A 13,516-nucleotide genomic window follows, 5' to 3' on the forward strand; every position below is an offset into this window, starting at 1 on the left:
TTTCAGTTTGATCATTTTTATTTCACCCAAATGTGAAGATCGCCTAAACTATTGCCTAAACTATGGAGCCGTCCACTCAGCTTGTTTGGCTGGATTTCAAAGGCTGCAGGATTAAGAAAAAACAAAACGTCTTCAGTGAAAAAATAAAATGCTGAAACTACTGTAGCAGTGAGCTCAGTGTCAGGACAGAGCAACGTGCTTTCACTTAACGCTCTTCAAAAGGAGGGGCCTCTGCTGGTGGCTGGCTCTGCTGCCTGAGAGACACAAAAAAAGACAGCAGAGATTAAGTGATTTGAGCAAGACGACAAGTTTTAACAGGATTCACCAGAAGCTTCTCAAACATCTCTATTTCCCATTAAAATGAATTAACTAGCTGGTGAGCATGTGAGCGAGCTTTCTTTGTCAGACTTTTTCAATGGAAGGAGACATCATTTTTAAAAAGTGCCAACATCTCTCGTTAAGGTTTTTTTCACACTAAAGCTTCAGATCATCCTTTTCATCCTGTGTCATGAAGCTTAAGATCAAAGTTTTAAGAGCATGTTTTGCAGTTATTTGTTGAAGGTTTAGCTCCCAAAAAACGTGTTAGCCCAGGTTTTATTGACAGTTAAACAACCCACCAGTTGGCCTCAGGGCCAAATGGTGCTAAATGCTGATTGGCTCACAGAAATATGACATTATCTTCATACTGAGCAGCGCCAGACAATCATAAAAGGGACGTGGCATCGAAAGGAATCCTGAATGGAAATATGTTGGGGGAAGATTGTGGTAGAAGTGTAACTTTTGGGGAGAAAAAAGGTTTTAAGACTTGGTTAAATTAACGTTAGTTTAGATAATCCTTTAAAATAAATTTCAGAATTGCTTCTAGAAGGTATTTTGCCCTGTGCACCCTAAACTGAATGAAATAAACAAGCAGGAAACACTTGGACTTAAAAATTTAATCCAATGCTAAAGCACCAAAGCTTCAGTTCCTCTAATGGCTACTTGAGGCTGGCTTCAAACATGAGTCAATCCCCATACACTCCCATGTTAAAATGTCCAACTTTACAGCAGAAATAAACATGTTTACAGTGTCTACGGATAGTTTCACGCTTCATAATAATTTAGCTCATACATTTGGATTTTGCTGAGGTTTAAAATTAGGAGCAAAGCTGCTTTAAAAGACAGATGTTGAGGCGATTGTGGACCAGGTTTTGACTGTTGGTGGCTTTTTATGTAATTATCTGTCAAATAAAACGACTTTACAAAGATCATTTTCAGCAAGAGGAATTATGATAATTTACTGTATGTCATTCAGCAGTAGTACGACTAATTGTGTCAGGGTTTGTGACGGATGACCCACTTATTATGGTGCTGAATGAAAGAAAGCAGGGCGGGGGCCCGTTCACTTCTCAGTTAAACCAGTTTGGCTGAATAGCTGTGTAATTATGGGTTTTGCAGCATGTTATTTCTGAACAGTGTCGATCTTTGTAGTAACCAAAGAGAGATTTTGTTGTTTCAATCATATGATCGTTCATGTTGTATTTATTTTAAGTTTAGCAGTCAAAGAAAAAGTATAAACCTGAGGATGAATTATGACAAACGGCTGCATTTAGCTCACTGCTGTGTTCAAAACTACTTCCAGCAGGTGCTGAATGTTAGTCTAATTAAAACTAAGTCTCTTGCTCCTTCTGCAAGACAAGTTTAGCTTGGATCTCTAGCTCTGCAAAACTTCCAGTACTTTCCCTTAAATATCAAACTCATAACTAAAGAAGATAAATGAGTGTACTTACTTGATGTGAAGGGCAGACACCAACTGTACTTTCTGTGAGTGTCCAACAGATGCTCTGAGGTTTATGGGCACGGGCTGGTTTGGCTGCATTTCTTTTTTTTCTTGCGTCAGTAAGGCAACAGGTAAAGAGAGAGGCGTTGTCTTTCATTTCACAAATTTCAGTTATCCTGCTTAACAAAGTTTATATCTTAGTTCAATCATAATGCTTTCCCTAGCTACTTACCCTAACCATCAAAAATGAAGGCCTAACCCTAACCCTCGACACCAAAACATTTTGACCCTCAAAATGCCTTCAAATTCATGGGGGCATTTTGTCCCCGTTAGTCAGTGTTTCTCAACCTTTTGGAGCCACGGCACATATTTCACATTAGAAAAGTCACACGGCACACCACCAAACAAAAGTGTCACATAAAGCATATTGATAATTTTCCCTGCACTCGAGGCATAGTGGAATTGGCTCAGTTTGACCCCAGTACACTGCATTCCAAATTATTATGCAAATGATATTTTCCTCTGATTGTCCTAAACAGTTGATGCAAGTGACAGTCAGCATAATTTTCAAGTCATCAACCATTATAGTTGATGATATTCGAATGTTACTGAACAACCCTGCCAATGAAAACAGTATTTTATTTTCAAAAAAAATTTATTTTTCAAAAATAAAAAACTTAAAATGCACTGTTCCAAATTATTACACACAGAGTTCCAAAATATATTATAGGTTGTAATGAACTGAAAATGGTCATTTGTTGAATTTGCAGCATTAGGTGATCATATTTACTGAAATCAAAAGCTATTTCAATGAAAAACATATTAACATAGGAGCCCTTATTTGATAGCAGTTTCACAATTCTTGCATCCATGGAACTTGTGAGTTTTTGGAGAGTTTCTGCTTGAATATCTGCAGGATGTCACAATAGCCTCACAGAGCTGCTTTTTGGATGTGGATACCTCCCACTCTCATAGATCTTTTGCTCGAGGATGCTCCAAAGATTCTTAATAGGATTTAGGTCAGGGGAGGATGGTGGCCACACCATGAGTTTCTATAATTTTATGCTGATAGCAGCCAATGATGCAGAGGTATTTCTTCAGCCTGAGATGGTGCATTGTCATGCACGAAGATGATTTTGTTGTGGAAAGCACAGTTCTTATTTTTGTACCATGGAAGAAAGTGGCCACATAGTTTGCAGAGGTCATTTTCACACCTTCAGGGACCTTAAAGGGGCCGATCAGCTCTCTCCCCGTGATTCCGGCCGAAAACATCACCACCTTCTTGCTGACCTCACAGCCTTGTTGGGACATGGTGGTCATCCACCAACCATCTACCACTCCATCCATATGGACCATCCAGGGTTGCACGCCACTCATCAGTTAACAAGACTGTAGTTCATGTAGTTCTGGGCCTACTGTCAGCTTGTCTGCTTGTGAGCATTGGTTAAGGGTGGCTGAACAGAAGGTTTATGCATGACTGCAAGTCTCTGGAGGATTCTATACCTTGACGTTTGCGGGCCACAGAGGCATCAGCAGCTTCAAATATCTGTTTGCCGCTTTGTAATGACCCTTTTAGCAGTTGCTCTCTTAATCCGATATATTTATCTGACAGCTACCACCAGATTTTCTACCTGCTCATCTCCACTCGTCTAACTTCTGCGACTCTCTAATGCTATTCTTCACTGAAAAAATTCATAAGATACACCAAGACCTGGTTCCCGATGGTTCATTGTAGCCCCTCCTCTGTAATCCCACCTCCATTACATTGCCTCTCTGCCTTCCAACTTCCCTCTGTCACTGATATCGCTGATCTCATCTGTCTGTCTACCCTCTCTTCTTCCTCTCATATCTGAAATTATCCACTCTTCATTCACCACTTAAACTGTTCCTACTTCCTTCAAAGTTGCTGCAATTACCCCAATTCTGAAAAACAAAGAGGTCTAGATCTCAATAACCTTAATAACTTTCATCCTATCTCCAATATACCATTTCTCTCAAAAATTCTTGAAAAAAATAGTTGCTTCAGAAGTTCACTTACACCTAACCAATAATAACCTCTATCGGCCTCTCTCATACTCCACTAGCTTGGTTCAAATCATACCTGTCTGACCACACTCAGTTCATTCAACTAACATCCTTCACTTCTCAGCCTTTGTCTTCTGGGGTGCCCCAGGGATCTGTTCTTGGGTCCCTCCTTTTCATCATTTACCTCTTTCCACTAGGACACATTTTCCGTAAATATAATATTCAGTGCACTGCTATGCCGACGACACCCAGCTTTACCTGTCCACCAAACCCGACTCCTCCCTCTCTTACCCTCTGTTTAGCCAAACTTAATTCATGGTGTTACGCCCCAGTCTAGGGGTACAGGAACATAACATAAGGGTTAGAAAGGAAGTGACCCTGTCCTGGCCCCCAAACTATACCCAGAAGCCAATCTTTGAAGTGAACGGTGGTTTGTGTCTACACTGAAAAACTCAACTTCGGGGTGAACAAAGGCCAAAATAACAAACAAAACAAGCTAAGTCAGGAAAGGAGGTGCTATCTAAAACCCTATGTGAAACAAAAACCAAACAAAAGACATGCTACACCTAACTCCCTAACTGAAATAAACAGGAGAAAACAGTACAAGAAAATAATAAGGCAGCTCAGCCCTTCTGTTTCAGTGTCTATTTACAATGTACTATTTACAAGTGAAGACTAATTTACACATTATATACAAAGCTCAGTAAATCTCAGGAATGACACACGAATAACACAAGGTTTGGAAGCCAGGTTCAGGTCTGCTACTGCTGTCAGTCGCTGCCGCCAACAACTGCTGGTGAGGGATCTTTTAAAAACAGCCACATGATGAGGGGACCAATCAGCTGCCGCCAGCTCTGCAATCAGGAAGGACCTGTAGATTCTTAAAGACAAGACAGAAACAAACTCTAGACGGCCAGGGCCGTAACAATGGTTTTCCTCCAACTTTCTTAAACTCAACAGCAACAAATCAGAACTTCTTCTGGTTGGCTCTAAATCATCACTATCCAGAACTACCTGGTTTTCTGTTACTATCAATAAACTGCCGGTTTCTATCTCTCCCTCTGTGAAATGTTTGGGTGTCATTCTTGACTGTACACTATCCTTCAGATTCACACATTAATAATGTCACTCACTCAGCGTATTTCCATCTCCGTAACATCAATTGCCTCCACCCCTTCCTCACTCCTCATGCCATTCTCGTTCATAGCCTCGACTACTGTAATTAACTCTTATTTGGCCTTACACAAAAATCCGTCAATAAGCTTCATCATGTCCAGAACTCAGCCACCGGTATTAACACTAAGACTCCCTCTGCCCACCACATCACCCCTATTCTGAAGCAGCTTCATTGGCTCCCGGTCAAATCTCACATTCATTTTAAAATACTCCTCCATACATTTAAGGCTATTCATTCTCTCTCCCCACCATACTTTTCTGACTTGGTTCAGATCACCATCCCCTCCCGGTACCTCAGATCATCCTCTTCCCTTTCTCTTGTTCCTTCCTCTCCTCTTGTTTCTATGGGGGGCAGGGCTTTTAGTTGCTCTGCCCCTCGACTTTGGAACTCCTTAGCCCCTGACCTCAGAAACATCACTTCATTCCCTCTTTTTAAGTCCAAACTCAAAACCCACCTGTTTAAAATTGCCTACTCCGTATAACTTATCCATGATCTTAAACTTTCTATCTGCTACTCTTATTATTGTGGATAATTTTAATGTTTTTATGCCTGTTTTATTTGCTATACAGTGTCCTTGGGTGTTCTGAAAGTTGCTTTTAAATAAAATGTAAAATGTATTATTATAATGTGGACTGGCAAACTAATTATTACAGGTGTCCGAGATTGATTTCAGTGATCCAAAGAGCCCTGAGACACAATGCCATCCATGAGTTTAATTGAAAAACAACATATTTAATCTTTATGACACTTAAATATTATTTACATACTAATTTGGAATGTGCTGTATACCATTTTGGCTTTCTTGTGACCGCTACTCATGCTAGGGCATTCATCTGGGTCGGAATTTTCTCCAGGATCTGGAGACTGACTACTTTTTCTTTTCAAATATTTATCTATTGCTATTACGCAGTTGTTGCATGGCTATATGTAATTTCTTCTTCGTCTTCTGTTTTACTGGCATTTGGCAACCCATTTAATTGGAGCAAGATGTTGTACTGCCCTCCAGTGGAAGAGAATTTAATTGTTCTTCCCGTTACTCACGTTTGCTTGGAGTACTAATCGGGTGAAACCAGATAATCTTCCACAGCACACCTATGCATCACAGTGGTTAGGAAACACTGCCATAAGTGTCTGTTGGTCCCCAGAAGTATAGTAGCATGCCAATTTTCTGTCCTCACAAAGTTGTCTAAACATGTACACACACGCACAAACGCACTTGCCCAAGACATGTGCAACACTACAGAGCAATTTTGCACATCTAAATAAGCCTTGTATATTTGTACAGTTGTATAGTTGGTATTTTTACATTTATAGTTAGCTATTTATTAGTTTTCATTTTTATTTATTCTAAATGCTGCTACCGGGGAGGTGGTTTTCATTGAACCTCTGATTTATCTGCTGTGACATGGTTTGTGATGGTTTCACATTCCCATAGCCCATCATCCACCAGTTGGTGGTGTGCGATACTGCAAACTTTTGGTATCAATCGGATACCAAGTGAATACAGGTTTTAAGATACCAATACCGATAGTTTTAACCTATAAAGGGAAAGCAGTGTGGAGACGTGGTTTGTAAATGTGCCTGTCTCTAAGCCACTCTGGGTCAGTTATTGTTGTTTGTCTTATAGGCTAGAAATCTGCATGTTTGAGGATTATTATTATTTTGTGTATATCAAGTAATAATTACTGTATGTGTTTAAAACAGTTTAGTGGGCTACATACTGAACTCATAGCATATTAACAAAGTATTGGTCCTATCCCGCTAGTATCAATCTGATTACAATAACAGCGTTGGTATCGATAGTGTTCCCATGAGGTGATGTTCTGTTAAATGCAGCCAGGTAAAGGAACAGTTTTTCTTCAGGTGATGGTGCTCTACATGTTGATCACTTATCTGGAACAATTGCCTTTTTTCCACTAGCTCTTTTCCACTCAAGTCGACTCAACTCAGTTGTGTTTTCCATTTATTCAATTCAATTGAATTTTATTTATATAGCACTAAATCCGAACAGCAGTTGTCTCAAGGTGCTTTTAAATTATATTGTAAAGATTATATTGTATAGAGAATAATCACCAACAATTAGATTTAGCTCTATGAGCAAGCACTTGATGAGAGTGAGAATGAAGACAGGACAAAAGAGAAAAATTACAATAGTTTACCACTTCAGTGTGGCTGGGTTATAGCAACATGACCCGAAAGTCCCGTGATGTCAGTTGTGTGCGACGTAAACGCAACACAACAAAAGAGGACACTGAGGTGATGGCATACCTTCTCCTAAATCAATGGTTAATGGCCAAAATATTGGTTTGTGTGTTGGCTCATTGGCTGGTTTCAAAAATGGGAGTTGCTCTCATGACTCTTCCAGTGATGTCACTTCCTGGCCAATCAGTGTATTGCAGTCTGTTGACATCATGTTTTTGGCTTGACTAGGCTCGCTTGGAACTCCTAAAAAAGTATTTAAGTACTAAAGAAGTACCCAGTACGAGGCGCTAACACCTAATGGAAAACCCTAAAAACTGAGTTGAGCTGAACTAAGCCAACCCGGCTACAACCTACCATAGAGATGAAGAAGTGGACCATCACCTCCAGAGAGCAGCAGTTTGATGTTCAGTGTTCACTGCATCTGCTGATTTTCAGACCTTGAAGCTGTTTGTGAGTTCCCCTTTGACAGATCAGATCAGAAACAGAACACAAGTAGCAGTTTGAGAAATTATGAAATCAGGATTTTTTTTTTTTAAGCAGAAGGTTACTGAAGAAGAGGAAGTAAGATGTGGAAATTAACAGACATGTCACTATTAGACCAGCAATGTTAAACTCATTTTACATTGTTGGCCACATACAGCCTACTTTAATCTTAAGTGTGCCAGATCTCTGAAACACCCTTTTCTATCAATATAAAGAAATTTAATTACACATTTATTTCCCGAGATATCTTATTATAAGAAAACAAAGGGCTATTTCAACATTAAGTTTCATTTTTTCCCAAAGAAATGCTTCTGTAGTAAATGCATGAAAACTTCCAACTCTTAAAAAAACAGGAACTCCCAGCTTTACCCACATCCTCAAAAGATCCCTGGAGCTGTGTGAAGTTCCCTCCTGCTTCAAACACTCCACCATCATCCCCAAGAAACCCACCATTCCAGGATTGAATGATTATAGACCTGACGCCATACTTGCCAACCTTGAGACCTCAGAATTAGGGAGACATTTAATAAAGGGGGGGTATACACATATACAAAACAAAAAGACTTGAATTTTACAGTGTTTATTTATTTAAAATTATGTATTTAAAGTAAGTTAAATGTCACCATTATTACTGTCCCCGAGCCGGGGCTGTCCAAATTCAGAGGCTGCATCCACCTGAGGACCCGGCCTTCGTGCTATAAGTGGGCCAGGTCCTCCGAAAGCCGGGTAGGCCGGAAGTGAGCGACTGTGACGGTCTAGCCTTCAGAATTACATCACGAGCTCTCTCAGTGGAGTGAAACTCTGCCATCTGCTCCTTGCTATCTAAATATAACCAGACACTGGTGTAAATTCTCGACCATCTCACACTTCTGTTTAATCAGTTTTCTGTTTGATGTTTATTCAGCTGTGTGAAAACCCCCGGAGGAACCCTCCCAAGGGATTAATAAAGTTTTATTTAATCTAATCGTATCTAATAACTTTAATCTCAGCCAAACCAATTTACTCAGGAACAAATAAAACACTAAAAAAAAAAAGAAGTAAAAAAACAATAACATTTTTAGGTTATCTAAGTGACTCATATATCATGTTTAACCTGAGTGGCGAAAGACCGCGGGGGTTTGAAAATGATGTACCGGGAGTTCGCTGTTCTTGCCGGCTCAGATATTTGAAGTTTACACACCTACATTCTCACCTGAAAATATGCTAAAAGTTTAGTTTGCAACCCAGAAAGAGTAATAAGAGTAATATTAAACCTAAGTAGCTGCCGCCATTGTTGGAAACTGGAAATGGCTGGAATGAATTCTGGGATATGGTTTTTCATTTTTGTTGTCCAGGTGGAAAATCAGGAGAAATTTGGGAGAATGGAGATTTTCGGGAGGGGTACTGAAATTCGGGATTCAAATCAGGAGGGTTGGCATGTATGCCTGTCGCCTTGACGTCTGTGGTCATGAAATCCCTTGAACACCTGGTGTTAGCTCATGTGAAGGACATTACAGGCCACCAGTTGGACCCTTTGCAGTTTGTCTACTGGTCAAACTGGTTGGTGGATGATGCACTGCTTTCAGCAACTTCATGATAGCCTCTAGAACAGGGTGGGGAGCTCCAGGCCTCAAGGTCCGGTGGGCCAGCCTGCAGGTTTTAGATATCACCCTGGGTCAACACACCTGAATCAAATGATTAGTTCATTACCGGGCCTCCAGAGAACTTCAAGACATATTGAGGAGGTAATTTAGCCATTTAAATCAGCTGTGTTGGATCAAGGACATGTCTAAGGACCTGGCCCTTGAGGTCTGGAGTTCCACACCCCTATTTTAGAAGGTTCCTAGCAGGATAATGAGAAACAGGTGATTGATTTATCGAAATCTGTCATTTCTTCAGGAATAGTTCTTCAGGCTTCTTGAAGGACATTCAAAGCTCTTCTTTGAATGTTTCTGCCTTCTGTTCTGTTCTCTGTCAACATGATAAGATACAATAAGATAAGATAAGACTTTATTGATCCCACAACGGGGAAATTTTTGCATCACCTCAGCTCAGGTACAGATATCAGAAGGAAATACAAAAATACAAATAAGTACAATCAATGAAAAAAAGTAAGATAATACACTATATACAATGGTAGCATACACAGTATGTGATTATGGATATAGTTGGAAATATGGAAGACATAAACTATATAGCTTAACATAACTATTGTACCACTACTATTCCTATCCGGTTGTTCAGTGATGACGCGACGAATCCTACTTCCGGGTCTAAAGTAGTCTGCGTTTAATATGGCTTTTGTGTTGTTAACATGTTTAATGTTATGTATTTTCTTCTATTTGATCTCAAAAAGCTCCTAAAACAGTCAGTGATCCCTGTTGACCTCCCTCGGCTTTTATTACCACTAATCATTTATTTAAGCTCAGTTTTTAAAACCTTAGGATGTAACTACAGCCCAGGCCATGCAGCAGTATATGAATGACTAACCTCGTATTATGGATGGATTATCTCAGTTGTTCTCCTGGCTGAAGTTTGGTCCTTTTACAGCATCCTGCCATGCAATTACATTTGTTCCTGACCACCGAGAACACTCACGTTAACTTTTATCGAGTGGAAAAAAAGTTAGCTTGTTTATATTATGCTAACATAGCTGTGTCGCTAGCGGTCACGTAGCACATCATTATATACCAGCTAGCCCAACTTCAGTAACCCTACAAACGTCACTGCTGTTTAGTTTTCTGTCTTCATTTATGTTGGAAGTGATAGCAGAGCTGTACGTTTTAATTTGTTTCCAAAACCCCGCAGTCAGGACATGCTATATTGTATTTAGATAGAAGCTAGCGAGCTAACTCCCTGCTAACTTCTAACTCCGTTAAATGTCATAAATTCCGTTTTCATGGATGCCTGGATGTTAAACTCAATTGTTACACCTGGTAGAGCAGAACGCTGATCATTTTATTAAAGATGAAAGACTTTAGACAGTTTTTCAACTCTCAGTAATGCCACAGTGATCGTTTGATATATGGACCTGCAGCGGAGTTTAGGCCCAGACACGGCTAGTGACGTCAGACTGAACAATCGGATTTATAGACATGTACACACACACATGTACACACTAAATATACATATGTATACATATACAGACATATATACCTGCACATGTCCATACACATGGAAGGTCTATTATGCATGAAGTGGTGACCGTGGATGTTCACAGTGTCCAGTGACTTATGACATCGTGATTGAGGAGTTATAGAGTCCAACTGCTGTTGGGATGAATGATCTGCGAAAGCGCTCCTTCCTGCAGCGAGGGTGTTTCAGTCTCTGACTAAAGGAGCTGCTCAGCCCACTCACATACTCATGCAGTGGGTGATGTGGGTTGTTCATGATGGATGTCAGCTTTACTAACATCCTCCTCTCCCACCCCCATTCTCTGCGGCCTGCTGGAGCGGGAGGGCTAGTAGGAGGAGTTGGCCGTCCGACTGCGGTCTGGGGTGTGGGGCCTCCCTGCTGCTGCGGAGTCGGGGTGGTCTGCCTCTCCCCACCGCAGGGAAAAGGGTAACACCACCTGGGTCTGGGTGCAATTCCCCCCTCCAGGGGCAAGGGTACCTAGACCCGGTTTGTAGAGTACGCTTGGGGAGTGTGATTGTGTGTACAGCGTCTCTTTATGTCTGTCTCCACGTTGGTTGAGTGTGGAGTGAGTGCATATGAGAGCATGAGGGTGGGAATGGATGTTTGTGTCTGTGTGTGCCTGTATGTCTGTGTCTATATGTCAGGTTGGGTATCAGACGCCACCTCTCTGGGGACACCTCAGGCCCTCCAAGGTTTGGAGGCCTATCTCCACCCACCACCACTTCCCCTGCCGGTGGCGGACTCCCTCAGGTGTCGGTGTGTTGGTGGTTCTTTGTGTCTGGGGGTGGGCGTCCGGGTACACACCGGCTCACTCCTTGGCGGCCGCTTGTCGGGGCCTGGGGCCTGGGGCTCGCTCGGGCCCCTTTGGAGGTGGGGTGCCCCCGGCCTCTCGGCCTAGGGCTCGGTCACTCAGGCGCAGCTGGGGGCCGGCGGAGCTCACGGGCGCGTCACTGCAACTCCCCCTGACTTCTGCTCCGCGGCTGCTGAGTGAGCCCTCATCTGGGACTCTCCTCAGCTCTTACTGGAACAGTGGCGCGGCTGCCCCTCTGTTGGTCTTCCATGGTCTCTTGTGTTCTGGGGGCCTCTGGATGTCTGGAGTTTTGATCTCCTCCATACCCGCTTCACACCCTGGAGGACGGGGCTGTGGCCCCCCCACACTCCCTAGCAGATCATTACATGGAGAAACCTTTGGAATGCAAGCATGCTGATCCACACAGGTATGCACACATGGGTATTCACAGACGCGGACTAAAGCTTTCTTGGCTGCTGCCTCAAAGCACACTGTGCGCTGTCTATCTTGCGTGCTGCACAATATCGTTTATTACTTAGTAAATACTGATATCTATGACTAGCTAGTTTATTGTGATGGTGCTTTGTTTTCTCTATTATTATGTTGCTCCTTGTTGTTTGCTGTCTCCTCTGTTTGTTTTTGTTTGTTTGTTTGTTTGTTTTTTCTCCATACAGGTGACCCAGGAGTTTTTTTTTTTTCTCTCTCTCTTCCCCCCCCTTCTCACCGTCTCTTCTCCCCTTTGGTTTTCTTTCTTTCTCTCCCCCTCTCTCTCTCATTCATTCCCCCTGTCCTATTTATTTAAAAAAAAAAAAAAAAAAAAAAATGACAAAGGATGAACTGAAGCTCTGCCATCACGTAATGTCGCATACTGCTGTTTCTGATGTCATTTAGAAAAAAAAACAAACAAAAAAAAAAAAAAACTAACATCCTCCTCTCGCCAACCACCTCCACAGACTCCAGGGGACATCCCAGCATGGAGCTAGACCAGTTTGTCAATCCTGCTCCTGTTCCTGTCCGTGCATCCACTCCCCCAGCAGGCCACTGCTACCACAGTGTCATAGAATGTCCTTAACAGAGTCCTGCAGACTCTGAAGGACCTCAGTCTCCTCAGCAGGTGGAGTCAACTCTGGCCCTTCTTATACAGGACGTCTGTATTTGTAGTCCAGTCCAGTTTATTGTTGAGGTGAACACCCAGGTACTTATAAGAGTCCACTATCTCAATATCTTTCCCTTGGATGTTCACCGGTGTTGTAGGGGTTGACTTCCTCCTGAAGTCTATGATCATCTCCTTTGTCTTGCCAGCGTTGATTTGGAGTACGTTGGTCTCACACCAGCCAACAAAGTCACTGATGACCCCCCTGTATTCCTGATCATTCCCGTCTGATATGCATCCAATGATGGTTGTATCATCTGAGAACTTCTGTAGATGGCAATCGTCCAAATTATAACAGAAGTCTGAAGTGTAAAGGCTGAACAGGAAAGGTGAGAGAACCGTGCCCTGTGGTGCCCCCGTGCTGCAGATTACCACCTCGGACACACAGTCGTGGAGCCTCACATACTGTGGTCTGTTGGTAAGGTAGTCGATGGTCCATGCAGTCAGCTGTCTGCCTACTCTGGCTCCCGCCAGCTTCCCTCTCAGTAGTGCGGGTTGGATGGTGTTGAAAGCACTGATCCCACACTGCTTCAATAATGTTGAGGTCCGGGCTCCGGGGAGGCCAATCCATGACCGATAGTGTTCCACTCTGTGTTTTTTGTCTATCCAGGCATGTTTCTACTGCATTGGCAGTGTGTTTTGGATCAGTGTCATGAAGAAAAATTAAACTGTTTCCAATCAGATGATTTCCAAATGGTATTGCATGCTGGATCAAAATGTGATGGTACTTTTCTATGTTGATAATTCATCAGTTTTGACAAAGATCTTCAATATCGTTGACTGAAATGCAGCCCAAACAATGTCGGAGCCTCC

At 42.1% G+C, this 13,516-nt stretch overlaps 1 long non-coding RNA gene across 2 annotated transcripts; it reads right to left on the reverse strand.

Moving 5' to 3' along the window:
- LOC143415151 (uncharacterized) lies at window positions 1-1,890 on the reverse strand. Of its 2 annotated transcripts, none has more exons than XR_013095765.1 (2): window positions 1,770-1,890; window positions 1-1,350 (listed from the first exon to the last, which is right to left on the reverse strand). It is a non-coding gene; the product is annotated as an uncharacterized LOC143415151 (long non-coding RNA). The 2 variants fall into 2 exon arrangements; XR_013095766.1 differs by having other exon boundaries at window positions 1-1,414.
- Between the last annotated feature and the right edge of the window lie 11,626 nt (window positions 1,891-13,516).

Source organism: Maylandia zebra, linkage group LG23, assembly GCF_041146795.1.
Source record: "Maylandia zebra isolate NMK-2024a linkage group LG23, Mzebra_GT3a, whole genome shotgun sequence".
NCBI classification, from domain to species: Eukaryota; Metazoa; Chordata; class Actinopteri; order Cichliformes; family Cichlidae; genus Maylandia; species Maylandia zebra.